General features: G+C 36.7%; 1 long non-coding RNA gene across 2 annotated transcripts; it reads left to right on the top strand.

The window, feature by feature from the left end:
* Nucleotides 1–3,684, top strand: LOC149029335 (uncharacterized). 2 transcript variants are annotated; one of them, XR_016172433.1, is made up of 5 exons: nt 1–419; nt 1,446–2,074; nt 3,040–3,333; nt 3,437–3,509; nt 3,602–3,684. It is a non-coding gene; the product is annotated as an uncharacterized LOC149029335 (long non-coding RNA). The 2 variants fall into 2 exon arrangements; XR_016172434.1 differs by lacking the exon at nt 3,040–3,333.
* Nucleotides 3,685–16,055: the final 12,371 nt, after the last annotated feature.

The following is a 16,055-nucleotide window of genomic DNA, read 5'->3' as shown; positions in this document are numbered from 1 at the left end:
GTGATTTTCAGGAAATCGAACTGTATCTGCTATTCTGCTTAAATTAAATTGCCAGCAATTCCCAAAATAAACCCGCCCAAATATGGCGCCCTTTTTACCCCTAATTTCCCCCTCTCGATGAAGAAGTATCTATTGTTTCTCTCTCGTTGTGTCTCTCAGATCGTCTCTTGCTCTGGCTCACTCCAACTCGTCCTTTATCCCCTGTGTTCGTCGATCTCTGTCTTTCGCTTTTTCTTCTTCACCCCATTCCCTTCTGCGCACTTTTTCCCCTCCTCTCCTCTTGCAACCCCAACGCCCTCTCGATTCTGATTGTTAGGTTGTGAGGAAGCCTGGAACAACTCATACGAGTGTTAGAGAAGAAGTATCCTCAAGCAGAAATAGTGTTAGAGAAGAAGTATCTTCAAGTGATTACTGCTTAGGTTAGTGTTTTCATCTCTTATTGTTGTTTTCTTTATTTTGTAGTCTTTGGGTTTTTTTTCTCCAGTTTATTTCTGAAGAAAATTGTGATGCACGGTTCGACGGGTTTCTGCATCTCTCCTACAAAACATTCCAAGAAAAAAACAAATTTTTTCTCTCTTCTACAGATGCTTTTGTAAGGGTCCATTTCCGTCAATAGTTCTGCATCTTCTTCTACTCCATTGAATCTTCTCTTTCAAAGTCGAATACTACTATATAAGGAAAACGATCTATATTGAAGTTACAGGTATTGTTCAGATTTCTCACTTTCCTTGTAATTTTGTGTTTTTGATTAGTTTGATCAATAGGAAATGCAGTTCTGCTTTTGTTGTTGTTACTGGTTAATGCGTTCGGGGAGAAGGGAAGACCAGTTTCTGGTGAACAAGGGGCTGTTCCACCGAATGCTACTTCCGCTTCCATATGTTACTTTCTGTAAAGGATAAGTCTCTGAATTCGAATTCAAAGACTTATCCTTTACAACCCATCTCCACCGGTTACTTTGTTTCGTTTTTTTTAATCCTCTCACTTTCTTTCCTGAAATATTGGTTCCTTAGTGATTTTGGGTTACTGACTTGAGTGTGTGCTTCATAATTCTGTCCCTCTCCTGCAATTCCAAGGCTTTATCTCAAAGTTTTCTCTCTTCTTTATCCGGTCCTCCATATAAATGTAATAATCATTATGATGTTCCTCATTGATCTTATTCCTGTCCTTGCTTAATATCCTAAGGGCTGACTGTGTTAGCTTTTGTCATAGCATATTTACCTAAACTTTAATTTTGTTTCTGATTTATGCTAAGTGTTTGGTTCTGCTGTTAATATAATCTACAGAGAGTTAAAGCATTTTTAAATTGAATCAATCAAGAATTCATCATTATTACTGTCATTGTTTGTAATACAGATGCATGTAAAACATGATATTCTCTGGTTTCAAATTTAGATATTCTTGGACTCTTAGAAGTTCTAATAAGTTTCTTGGTCTTGAGAAATTAGGCTGAGAAATTCATTGGGCTTGTTCAAAGAATTCAGTTTCTTGAAGCTTATAAGTCAGTCTCCTCAAATTTGAAATCAGCTGGTGAGCTTTTGGTAAGATTATCTGCAAATGTACAGAAAGCTTCGGGTTTGGAGTATCAGTTGAACAGACGCCAGTTGTTTTTACGAATGGAAATGAGAGTTTTAATGGTGGTAGCCGTGCTAATATTTATGTGAAAGCAGGTGACCTTGTTCATTATCCTATTTCCCTACTAACTTTTTGATCAATGCTTGTATACTTTCTTAAACCTTTTTGGATATGTTGGTAAAATTGTCAAGAGAAATGGGTTGTTAATAGACTTTATGATCTCTATTTTACTCACAGAGTACTTTCTACATTGTGCTTTCTGTATTTTGCTAGAACTTAATTCCTATGGCAGGTGGGAACATGAGACATCTCATAGTGGAGGCTTGTATTGCAAGGAAGTTGATTGATACGTCTGCTTACTTCTGGCCTGGTTATGTGCTTCCATCAGTAACCCCGTCCTTGAATCCATCACCAGCTCAAGGATCTCCTTGGACTGCCTTCATGGAAGGGGCTTCATTAGCTGGTCCTCTAAAGAACGCCCTAACTGCAACTCCTGCTTCGGGTATGTCATTAGAATTTTCATATTGCTGCTCATTTTAATGCATCCATTGTTTGTTTAGTCTAAAATCAACTTTGTTGCTTTTAGCTTAGAGGAGATTGAGAAGTTATATCACATAACATTAAATAGGTCAGAGGAGGATAGGTCAGCATCTGCAAAGATACTATGTGCTGCATTTCTCACCTGTGGGTAGAATATCCGGGTACCTAGTGGTTTTGTATTATTTATTGTTTTATTGGATTTCATGTTTTTTATTTGGCTCTACCCATGGCTATTGCCTGACAATATGAGCTTACCAGTATGACCCTAAGGATTCCAAAAATTTTGATTGGTTGATGTGAAACAAAATCTAGGTTTTAGTTTGTAGGGATGTTGGCCTAGATTTAGGCTCACTCCAGGATCCTCTCTTAGGCACCCAACAGACTTCTAAGGCTGTATGCATTTGTAATAGGAGGTTTCTTGGAGGAATTGGGGGTTTAATGTTGTTGGGTAAAACCCTAGAAGTGTTCCGCCAGGCTTAGGATTAGGGAATTATGGTGTTGAAGCTTGTAACCTTGCTGTTATGGAATTCAAGAATTGAGAACTGAAGTTAGAGGTGGGAAATTGATGCCTAAGGGTTTTCAGTTGGGTTTGGGAAGGAGCTGTTGTGGGTGTTTTATAGTTTCAGGTTAATCCTAAATTCCTAATAGGTTAAGGCCAGTCCTGCTTGAATTAGGTTTAGGTTGAAGAGTCATATTGAGGTAGGATTCTTGGGAGGGGGTGAGGTTGGGACTGAGTGTAAGGTTGATACATAATCACTCATGAACATGCAGATGGATGTCCAATTGATGGGATTGCATAAAAAGCAATTGTATGTTTTCCTTCGTTTAATATTTTTTTAATCAAAATACCAATCAACTAATTCTTTTTCCAAATAAACCAAGCATAATAAATGTGTATGATATGTATATTTTATATGTTAATTGCAGGAAAAAGTCAAGGAAAATAAAGCAGAAATTGATGCCTCTCAGGGCAATGGCAAGAGTAATTGGGACACCAACATCTTTTCTCAGGTGTTAAAGAAAGATAAACATAGATGCATTCAAGGGATAGGATTGGGAGCTAGGCTTGCCTCTAAGGAAAATAGAAGAGAAGATGTCCTTGAACAAGTTATTTTCCTGAAAAATAAAGTTAATATGTTAGAAGTTCAAGTCACCTTAATTTTATATGTTAAACAATCAAATCCAAGTTGTCAAATGGAAGATTTTTCATTTGAGGAACAGGTAATGTTACTAAAATTTTATCAATCTCTAAAGTTTATTTTATTCTTAGAACTCTATGATTCTTATTGTTATTGATTTTGCCAATATTGTATCTTTGTGATAGGGGCTTAATCACTTTAATAGTCAAGAAGCAAATCACCTTTTTAGGAGCAATGATGCATCTTGTTCTCTTGAAGGTAATGTGATACTCTAAGCTATGAATTTCTTATGAATTTTTGCTACAACATTATTAATTGTTATTTATTTATTTACATTTTATTGATTGCAGGATAATTTATTAAGAAGTCTATTCAGCCACCGCAGAGTTCCACATGGCATTAAGCATAGAGGCTTGGATTGACTAGTTTTTTTTTTTTTTTTTTTTTTTTTTACACTTTGATCTTTAACATAGACCCTTTATCTAGATTTAAGTTTTAATTTTCAGTTATTTTAGTTTGAGTCAATTGGATGACAATACTTCTTTTTTTGATTTTTTTATTTTTTAATTGATGTGTATGGATTTCAAATGACAATGAATTCGATAAATATATATTTTGTTTTTATACATTTGTTGTGAAGAAATGTATATCTACTAATCTGTGTCAATATATGTTATAGGATCTATAAAGAGTTTGTAGTTATAAATTTTATAAGACAATTCACACTAATATTAATACCAATAGATGACTTGTGAATACATTTGCAGACTAAAATCTATAGCCACATCTTCATTGTGGATGAAATACCTACAAATAAATTTCTACACCTAAAGCATTGTAGCAGATTCATTCGTAGTTAATATACCGAATCTATAGATTAGCCACGGAAATGTCAGTCGCTACAATGTGTATATCAAGAAGTGAAATGCAAAAACATCCGTAGCTAAAAGATATATAGCCACGGAAACATCTGGCACTACAATATGTGTAGTTAGAAGTTAGCCGCGGAATATCCACAGTTATAGTTTTCATAGCTATAGGCTAGTCGCGGTCACATATGTATTTATACTTTCCGCAGCTAAAGGATATATAACTGTAGAATCATTTGTCGCTACAATATGTGTAGGTAGAAGTTAGATACGGAAACATCCACGGTTATTTTTTCCGTAGCTATAGGGTAGCCGCAGAAACATCTGTAGTTATATTTTCCGCAGCTAGATGACTTATAACCACAAAAATATCCGTCGCTTCAATATGTATAGCTAGAAGTTGGATGTGGAAACATATGTAACTAACAATCCGTAGCTATAGATATAGCTACAGAAATATCTGTAACTAAAAAATCATAGCTATAGACAACCTTGCACATGCAGTATTTTATGTGTAGCTACTGCGTTTGCGATGGAGCCTGTTGCGACAGATAATAAACCGCATGTAATCTGTAGCTATAGGCTATTACTACGGATTTCGTTACAATTTACTGCGGAAAATTCCGTAGTCATATGCCCTTTTTGTTGTAGTGTCACCTCTGAAGAGATTAAAAATGCTCCTTTTTCAAATGAAGGGTGATAAGGCATCTGGTTTTGATGGATTACCTGCCATATATTTTTCAAAAAAATTGGGGTACAGTTTGGTCGGACTTAATTAGAGGCATTCAACATTTATTCTTTGGAGGCTACATGCTCCAAAGTCTAAACAAAACCATCATCACCTTAATTCCCAAAAAAGCAAATCCACAAGAGGTTTCACATCTCCAAACTATTAGCTTATGCACAATACCATACAAGATTATTGCGAAGTGCTTGACTAATCGTCTTAAACCCATTTTAGGGTCCATCATTAGTCAAACTCAAAGCACATTTGTACCGGGCTGTGCAATCTCCAATAACATATACCTAGCTCATGAATACCGTCACTTCATTGAGAAATTTCAATCAAGATCTGGGTATATGGCTATCAAGTTGGATTTATGCAAAGCCTATGATAAGCTTGAATGGTCATTTATTAAGCATACTATGGAAAAATTTGGATTTACTAATCAATGGATACAATGGATCATGCAATGCATAACCATAGTGGAATACCAAATCAAAGTTAATGGAGATTTGATTCAATGTATCACCCCCCCCAACGGGAATTCGTCAGGGATGCCCTCGTAGCCCATATATTTTCATTCTATGTTAGGAAACCTTCACCCAAAGACTTATATCCAATCAAAGATTTCCTCATCTTCCGGGCATTAAGTTAGCTCCCCAGGCTCCAATGATCAATCATCTCTTATTTGCTGATGATAGTATGTTATTCTCCGAAGCCTCACTTGAGAATGCGTCTTTAATCAATGTGCTTCTTCAGGATTACGAACTAGTATCTGGCCTTCACATCAATCCTTCAAAATCAGCTGTAGTTTTCAGTCATAGAAACCCTCGGGATCTTCGCACTGATATTGTTACACCCCACCCAGCCGGATCCAATCATACCCTAATACCCGTGGAGGTGATACACCGCAAGACCTAAGTTTAGTGACAACTCCATACAACATTGATATAGCATAATTAAAAGGACAAGAATAAATCAAGTTCAAGTATACAATTATCAAATTTGGATTATTAAAAGGTTACAATCATCCATTATCTAAAGTTAATCAGAATGGACATCAGAGTTTGAAAGAAGCATAGTTTATTGCAGTGGAATTTAAACTAAACCGATTCCCTAATGGAATCCAACCTCATAAGAACAGTACTTGCACGGGCATGAAGCTCCATGCGAATCTACATCTTCTTCAGTCATTCCTTCAAGAAAGTCTGTCCGCGACGAATCCTCCACTTGGAAGGAGTCCTCATAACCTGCAGAAAATTCTAATAGACAGACATATAAAAAACAATGAGTTCAACAGAATTCAGTGAGGTCAACTCAACATCATATCATGTACTCGTTCACAAGATTCCACATCATATCATACTTTCGTACACAAGATCCCACACCACACATATAGCTTGAGTATCGCTAATGTAATTAATGATAATGACATGATGTATGAATGATTATGATATTATGCTCCTAACTCTATCATGAGGTCTCTATGGTAGACACACTTTAAGTTTGAACACCAACTCCTTTGGGCAGTCTCAGTCACTCTCCCTCAACAAGAGACGTCTATTGAGTTTTCCGTGGTTGTTGGGTAAAGTCCTGTCAAGCCATGGTTGGGGTATAGATCATTACTCTCTCACATCACCGTTTGGTATGAGATTTAACGCGTGTCAAGGATAATCCTAACCCAGTGCAAAGTCATATGGTCTCGTACTACATGTGGTATAGATACTTCCCCTATGGCACCAACCAACTCGGTTCAGTTCCAATATCTCCCCTCATGCCTAGTGCCCTTTTGCTTCAATACTTTCCCACCTAGGAATGGAATCCTCAACGGAAGGCATCTATTGGACCTCATTCCTTAACCCAATGATCATCCAAATGGACAGGATGCTCTCTATGTCCTCTCAAGGGTTGGTTACTGATCTTGAGCGCCCAGGAGCCCTTATCTATTATATGCAACCCTACTTCTCTATGATGATAGTGGGCCTGCTTGACACTCAGGACCCAACCACTAACATCACGGGTTAACCAGCTTCAATACCCCTGCCGGGAAGGGTAGTAGTACTCATGAGGTTACCTAGCCAAACACTTCTAGACACTTAGCATTCATGTATTTAGCTCTAAATGCATACTCATGTAAGTTCACTAGGGTAATGGGCGAACCCACAACTCTAGTTTGAAACATAAAATAAAAAGAGTAATTTAATCCAACATCATCCATATATTTTCACATCAATAATTTAGGATTTGAAAATAAAAGAAAAACTCACTCCATTCAATCTCATCCATCGAATACATTCTCGATCATATTAATTTCAAAGAATATTGAAAATGGAAGCAAACATACTTTCTTACCTTTCATTCGTGCAAAGTCCTACACATGAAGACAAGAAAATAAATACTAAAGCAAGGCAAGATATCAATAATGAAATTTAATTAACATGATTAAACATGCAAGATAAGGTTAAGTATATTCCTCACATTTCTAATTAGTATAAGCTCTCCAAAGTTCCACAAAGTCACACTCACGAGTTGTTGATTATAATCAAAATAAACTTAATCATGTAAGAAGATCAATAGACATAAATTAGAAGTCAATTGGGTTTTAATTGAGTTCAGAAAATCACCCAACAAAAGCCTAATCTGCCTACTAGGTTCGAACCCACCATTCTCAACCTAGTTTTGGTGAAAATCAATATTTCACCATCGATTCGAAATCGAATCGAAATGAAACTTTGTAAATGTCTAATTGGCAGCAATAAGGTCTTAAGGGCACCTTCAATTTGATCCAATTCATTCTAGATAAAAAATAAAAAATAAAAACCCCAAATTTGGCTCTCGCAAGTCGCCCGGGAGTGTCTCTGAGAGTCAAAACGCGAAATCCTTTTCAACGATCTGCACAAACCACTCACAAACTAAAGAAAAACATAAATAAAACTATTTACAAGCATTTAATAGACCTAACATGCAACAACTACCCAAATCCATCATTTATTGCAAAGAATACCCCATGAAACCAAGCTTAAAGAAGAGGGTTTGAGGATTCTTACCTTTTCTAACGATTCCACAATGATTCGGGTGCCGGCACGCCTCCGAATGGTTAGAAACCTTCCTCTCCCTTGGTTTCTCCTCCTCCTTTAGCCTCAGCCTCATTCTAGCCTTCTAAAATGCGAGTATGAGAGGATAGAAACTCAAAATAGGGTTTTAAACATAAAAAACTTGATTCTCCCCCGAAGCTAGAAAATGGGTGGGGGGTTGGGGCGGTCGACTGGCCAACATTGGTTATCAAAAATGAGTCATCACAAGGGTCATCCACTAACATTGGTTCCATTTTCAACCCTTCGGGCTCCACTTGAATGGCCGACATTTGTCGTCAACTCCAGGCCCAAGTTCTCGGTCTTGAAGCCATGGGTTAAAGGGGTAGAAATCCAGGGGATTTCACAATATCATCTCCACCTTAGATATTTGTGAAGCTCCATCCCATGGTATTTATCTTGGTTTACCCTCTTCAGTTGGGATATCAAAAACACAAACTTTTGCTTTCATCACTAATAGGTTAAAAAGAAAGCTTTTGGGCTAGCGTGAAAAATTCCTTTCGTTGGCTGGAAAAGAGGTTCTTATCAAAGCAGTGGCATATGCTCTTCCAATCTATGTTATGTCATGCTTTAAACTTCCCAATGAGATATGCAAAACAATTGAGCAATTGATCCGCATCTTTTGGTGGAAAAATAACAAAGGCCTGGGTATTCATTGGGTTAGATGGGAAACCCTATGCATGAGGAAACTTGAAGGGGGTTTGGGAGCCCGCGATGTTCAATGTTTTAGTAAAGCTTTATTAGCAAAACAAAGCTGGTGATTATGGGCGCAAGTAATCTCTGCAAAATACCTTCGTCATAAATCCATCCTTGAAGTCGAATGTCCTAGGAATTGCTCATGTGGATAGTGAAGCGTTTTAGCAAGTAGAGAGATTTTATTCTGTGGTCTTCTCAAGCAAGTGGGCAATGGATCTGATACACACATTTATAAGGACCCATGGTACCTAGCTCACATTTCCATAAAATCACTTCCACTCCATTTGCCAATGGTCCAACCAAAATCAATGAATTAGTTGACTAACAACATTTGCAATGGAACCTTCCTCTCCTTCTTTCCCTCCTCTCCAACAATAAAGTGGACCAAATAAAAAATTTACCTATCTTCTCCCCAAACACACTTGACAAGTGGATTTAGAGTAAATCCTTTTAATGAGACATTTAGTTAAGTCTACTTACTTTCTATGTGTCTCCCATGCTGATTATCATGGCAAAATTGCGTCATCATCCTCAATAGCTTCTCATTGGAAACAAATTTGGAACATCCCCACTCTCCCTAAAATAAAACATTTCATATGGAGAGCATCTCATGAAGCTATGTCGGTGTGTGATACTTTATTCCATAAGAATTGCTCCCCATCCCCATTGTGCCTTGTATGTGCTTCTTCCAATGAAACTATATGCCATGCTTTATTTTCATGTCCTTATGCAAAAGAATGCTGGCGCTTATCCCCCCTTAGAATTGATACCACTAAATTTCATGGTTCTTCTATGATTGATTAGATCAATTTTTTCCATACCAAGTTAGATATTCTTTGGACCACATTGTCTTGGTGTATTTGGAATACTAGAAACAAATTTATTTTTGATGGTAAAGGCATTTTAATTCCACATATTATGAACTGGTTCTCTTCTCAAGTTAATGAAATTGGTGAATGTCAATACAATAGTGTTTCATCTACATCAAGAAACTCTTATTTTCAAAACAACAATCAACCTCATGCTTTATCTTTTCTTGATATAGATCAAGTTTACACAAATGGGGCTTGGAACAAAACTACTTTGCAGGGAGGTCGTGGAGCTATCTTATATATGGGATTCGGTTGGATGTTTTATAGCTGCTCATGCTAAGATTTGCCATAGCTCATCAGCTACTACTATGGAGGCTGAAACTATTAGAGATGGACTTCATTTAGCTCTAAACTCTTATGTTGATAGAGTTATTTTATTCTCTGATTGTCAGTCTATTATTTCTGTTTTAAATGGTAGTAATCAACCTATTGACTAGGTGAGTATGACTATTATTAGAGAAATTCAGCAGCTAGCTGAAAATTTATCTTTTGTTGAATTTAGGTGTATTAGCAGATCTTCAAATTATGCTGTAAATATTATTGCTGGTGGAGCAAATCTGTTTGCTCTTTCTAGGTTTTGGTGGTTTGTCCCACCTCGTATTATGTGTGTAAACAATGACTTTTCTTCCAGGTTTATTACCAGTGAAATGTTAATATAAGATTGATAGTTGTTGGGCAAAAAAAAAAAAAAAAAAAAAAAAAAAAAAAATCCATTTTACCACTTCCGTGGAAGTTCCCACTTGATTATGTGGTGAACCACTAATTGGAAGTTTCCTTTGAAGAACTTGCAAATTTCATGAAAATCAATGACCGTTGGATTGTTTTCTTGATTATACTACATCATTAAAACAACAAGCAATAGAGTAGTTGAGAACAACATTTAGAGTTTTTTTCAGGGTGCCCACTTAAGTTGGGTTAAAACTGTTGACTGTCCACTAAAGTAGGAAAATATTTCAAATTCTCCACTTTATGTTTTTTGAAAATTTACAAGTTACCCCATTACTTTTCTCTTGACTTTAAAAATGAAATTACCATTTAGTCCATGGGGTGAAAGGAAATCAAAGTTTTTCATTTGTCAGACCTCATTTATTTATTTATTTTTGAAATTTACAAACAAACTACTAGGTTCAATCAAAGTCACCTGAACTCATTCAAGTTACAGACCTCATTTGTGCCCATACACTAAGAAATCTCCTAGAGCATCCTCATATTTTCACAAACTCCCCAAAAAATGACTCAGAACTTACTTCAAATGAGAGCGTGCACGTTTTCAACTCGAGTTGCTTTCTGCAAATTTTGTTTGAACTCTTGAACCAAAAGCTATTCACGGCTGGATAATCCTTCACAACAAAATACATGTTGAAAACCCACAACTTTCGAATTCACAGCAACTGAAGCTCTAGATACATTCGGAGAAAGCAACCATCATCGTACGTTAGACGTTGGATCGTCACACTCCACATAATCAAATAACAGAAGTCATGTTCATCTTTTCATCTTCGGAACAAAATTCAAAGGTAACTTAAATCACAAGTAATATATCGGACCATGAAAAATACATGACATTTTTCACTCCATCACTATATCTAAAGAACTAAAACCAACTGTCTAAGATTCAAAAACCATGAGAATGCCCCCTAAGTAAAGAACACAAAAACACTGTGAAACACGCCTCAAAACTCCACTCGATAACTACTGCCCAATTCAAAGAATTCAACAAAACACGCTGAGTATATTGACTCATTCTTCTTCGTGGTGAACTTGAGCTACTTTTTGCAAATTTTACCAGAATTGAATAGTCAAAAATACCTTTTGAAGAAGGGATAGTTTCTTCCCGAGTTGTCTTTGTGGAATCGATTTTAATGGTGAGGAACAACAACAGACTACAAGTTTGTCAAAGTGGAATGGTATCTAGGGAAGGATCTAATCTATGACCCAGCAGGAGAATGTTCAGCTAAACTAGTTTCTTATCTTTGTTTTTTCCCTTTATGAGTTGGGTTTCTGACACTAAGATATCATCTTTGCCAGATTTCTTTTTCACAGAGATTTTTGTTGTTTGCTTTTCCTTTTGGGTGTGTTTGTGTTGTTTATCTCTTGCTTTTTGAATTTTTGTTTTGTGGGGGTTGATCGATAAAATTTTCAGAAATTTGAAGTAAGTTGCAGTCACTTTTTTTTTTTTTTTTTTTTTTTTGGGGGGGGGGGGGGGGTGGAATATGAGGTTGTTTGAGAAATTTCTGAGTTTGACTGCACGAATGAGGTTTGTAACTTTAAGTGATTCAAAGTAAACCCAAGATATTTGTTTGTAAATTTGAAAAAAAATTAAGTAACGTTTGACAAAATAAAAAATTCATATTTTCCTATACCCTATGGGCAAAATGGTTATTTTATTCTCAAAATGAAGAGAACAATAACTATAGGTTACTTGTAATTTTTCAAAAAGTCTAAAGTGGATAATTTGAAATAGTTTCCACTTAAGTGGGTACTTAAGAGTTTCAACTCAACTTTAGTGGGCTCTCAGAAAGAAGAAGAAGAAGAAGAAGAAGAAGAAGAAGAAGAAGAAGAAGAAGAAGAAAAAAAAACTCCATCAATTATCAAGCAAGAGAAGATGAAGTTCCATCAATAACTTAAATGCTTAACCCAAATCTGGTCATTTATTTGAAAAAGGCCATGATAGTGATTAGGCCCACTTTACTAAGTAGGGTAAGAGCACCTTTTACAATCTTTGTTTTAAATATGGCAATAGCACCCTCTACCAATTCTAATCAACCTAGACTAGAATTGAACAATCAATAAGAGTTTAAGAAGTGAAGGATATTACCTAACAAGGGGAGTGACACTTTACCCGTTATGTGAATGTGATGCAATGAATGAATGCTTCAAGAAATGCAATGCACTAACAAGAAATCCAAATGACCTTCAATAACTCTAAGCTTGAGTCGCTTGACTCCAATGATCTTGCTTGACAACGTTGGAATGTTCTTCAAAGTTGTATGAAGTTGGAAAGCAAGTAGTCAATGATAATTTACCAAAGTAATGGCTTTGAGAGTTGTGAGGGAGTAATAGCTCAGTTTGCAAAGTAGAAACCCTCAAATGGGGGTGGTTGGACTTTAAAAGAAGTCGTTCAATTGCTTGGCCCAACCTCCCAACGGATATAAAATTTCATTGAAATTTTACTCCAGACAGACGCATATCTGACTAGATGGAGCTCCGTCTAAAAAATATCCATTAAAATATAGCTGTTGGGCTTGAGTCAGGATCAGACAGACATTCTGTCTAGCCTACTGTGACCAAACGGACGTCCGTCTAGTGCACAATAGCTTGTCACTGTTGGGACTTGGACTTGGCTTGGGTTTTTGGTCTTTTTGATCAACCCTAAGCCTCATACAGCTTCCTACTATGTCCTAGGTAAATCTAGTGACATGATATGTATAATTAGTGTGGTTATATATGCATATATGTGAAAGTGTCCTAAGTCCTAAATTTATCTAAGTCTTGATCTTGACTTGATATTCTCATCTTCTTGTGCATTGAACTTGATACTCTCTATCCAAGATTGACATGGGCTTAAGCATCTAGTGAGTTTAGTCCAATTAGTTGGAATCGGTTCGCTGTAGTAATAAGCTGGACAAAACACCATTTAATGTAGACATTAGTATTTTTATTTGTTATCATCAAAACTAATGGAGGCTGATGTGGCAATGCTGACATGGCATTTCCTAACACATATTTATTAGGATTTATATTGCTTATTAACTCCTTGATTTGTGGATCATCTTGGATTCTTGGAGACTATTTCATCATTGACAGGTGAGGGATACATCATTATGTGTTTTGCATATTTGATTCAGATTCCATTCATGCTATTATGATTGTTGTGTGTGTTATTATGATTGGTATAGTAGGACATGCATGCAGGGTGGTAATATGATGTTAATTGTTTATTCTATTCATTATTTATTTTATTTCAAATTATGATTGTGAATGTGATGGGTTTGGAATTGGGTAGTGATGCATTACATATATATTAACCCGAGGTTGTGTGTTTGCCCATTATCCCTGGCGCCCTTGTATTCATTTGATCATTTATATAAATTATTTATTGGTGTCTAGATACATGACTAGATTATTTTTTTGCATGCTACTATACATTTAGCATAGATATTGAAGCCAAGTGACCCGCATAGTAGTGGTTGGGTTCTGTGGGCATCCAAGAAATAACCAGTTCGTAAAGAGACAACCCACTGTTATCATACAATGCTAAAGTTGCATATGTGGAGGGTTTGGGCTCATGGTTGTCCAACAGAGGTGGCTAGTCCATGAGGAGACACGAAAGCATCAGCCAAAGCATATGTATATGACTATAGAGTCATGGAACGTTAATCTAATAGAGATAGCTAGTTTGTGAAGAATAACATTCTTAGATGGAGAAGGATATGCAGACCAATAGGGCACTAGGCATGAGGGAAGGCATCTAGACCATGCGTAATATGAAACATAGTTGACCTTGCATTAGGCTAGGTTTATTTCTTACATACACCAGTACTCATACCACTGGTGTGATGAGATAGTGGTGACCTAATCCTTAGCCATGGTGTGATGTGACTATACTCTTATACCCCCAGGATACCAACAAAAGTAACTAGTCCATAAGGGATCAGAGTAATGAGACTTTCTAGAGAAGGTTGGTGTTACGACTTAATGCTCGCCCACCATAGAGACCAGCACTTGTTAGAGTACAAGGGCATAATTGCATATATATATATATATATATATATATATATATATATATATATATATATATATATATATATATATATATATATATATATATATATAAATGTATGTATGTATTGGATTTGTGATATGTGATTTTGTTGACTTCGCTGAGTTCTATGGAACCCATTCCTCGAATGTATATTTATTATATTTAGTTACAAGTTATGAGGACCCCTTTACTTGGAGAGTTCACTACTGAAAAAGTCTTAGGAGGGACCGGTGAGAGAGGAAGCCAAGGCAAACGGAGATTCATTCCCCTGCCTGGATTGCTCTTATGGAGTCTAGCCATTCTAAGGCCCAAGTAGGGAAATTGTTTGAGAAAGTGGTTGCATTAATTGCAACCATTTACATTCTTTACCTATTTGTTAGGCAAGGGTGTTATACCTAGTTCGCACCAGAGGGAACCCTAAAGATGAAAGCACCCAAATATCGATTGGGTAACTGTGGTGGTAGTTCCCAAGAGCCCCAACGGCCCCCCCCTTCCGGACCACCAATCGGGAGAAAGCGTCATGTGAACAACAAGTTGAGAAAGAGAGGCGACCCAACATAACTAGCAAAACTACTTGTTGAGGTACATACGTACCTGACAAGTTGAGAGGAATAAGAGCATCCAACCACTAAGGGAAATTCCATTGAATTCAACACTATCTCAATGTGAAGCAGTACCCTTTTTTTTTTTTTTTTGCAGCAAACACCATTCCAAATACAATCACCAAGAACACACCTTCTCGTATCGCCCATTATGGTTGTAGTCATGGTTCTTCTTACCCCAATTATAGGGTCGTGGCAATCATATTTTTATAAAGGTATGGGTAAATCTTACCCACATAATTTTTCTCAGCATTCTTCTTAGAGAATCACTACAATCCAACTTTCATGCTTCACACCAATGGTGGGTTAATAAAGCGGTTAAAGGCCCAACCTTCTACGGGGAGGTCTTGGGTTCACACCCATTCGATAGCATTAATATTTTCATTCCCATCCCGGTATATAAGAAGCTCTCTTCTGAAGAAGAAAAAAAACCTTTCATGCTCCACCACCAATAGCTGGACCCCCACAGACTGAGGGCTTTTAGTAGCTACTCCAAACACCTCTTTTGATATGCATAGTACACCAACATTGTTTAATTGACGGGGAAAAGATTCCTTACCTAGATTCGCTTTCCCTTTTAAGAAGTATTTGCAGCGGAAGTAAATCTGGATCCACGTTCTTGTTCAACCACCAAAGCTCTACCGGGACGATTCCACAATCACTAGGAAAGGGAATAATATCCACAACCCAAATGCCGTGTGGAAAGGATGGGATAGTGATCTAAAGCAAAGGAAGTAAACCTCCAAAGGGTTTCTCCTTCCTGCGTTTCTTGGAGAAAGGGAGAGAGATAGGAGATGCCGTTTCTGGAAAACTTACTTAATGCAATCACTTTCTATTATGTGGTGGTTACCAAAATATATAACCCTATTTTGTAACCGCCCTAATAGTGAGTTTCCAAATTTGTCCTTAGGCATTTAATTTATTAATTATATTAATAAATTCCAATAGCTCTCACTTGCACAAGGGCAAGTGTTAATCTTTCAATGTGTCCCAGACACACATGTATATCCCAGATATACACATTCAATCTCTCTGCTATGTATCCCAGATACATAAACTTCTTATGTCCCAGACACACATGTATACCAGATATACATATTCAATCTCTCTGCTATGTATCCCAGATACATAGACCTCTTGTGTCCCAGACACACATGTATATCCCAGATATACATACATACATA

The sequence above is a fragment of the Hakea prostrata genome, chromosome 1 (genome assembly GCF_041222555.1).
Source record: "Hakea prostrata isolate BN-2017 chromosome 1, UWA_Hpros_2, whole genome shotgun sequence".
Taxonomy (NCBI): Eukaryota; Viridiplantae; Streptophyta; class Magnoliopsida; order Proteales; family Proteaceae; genus Hakea; species Hakea prostrata.
This window is presented reverse-complemented; position numbering and strand designations above follow the sequence as displayed.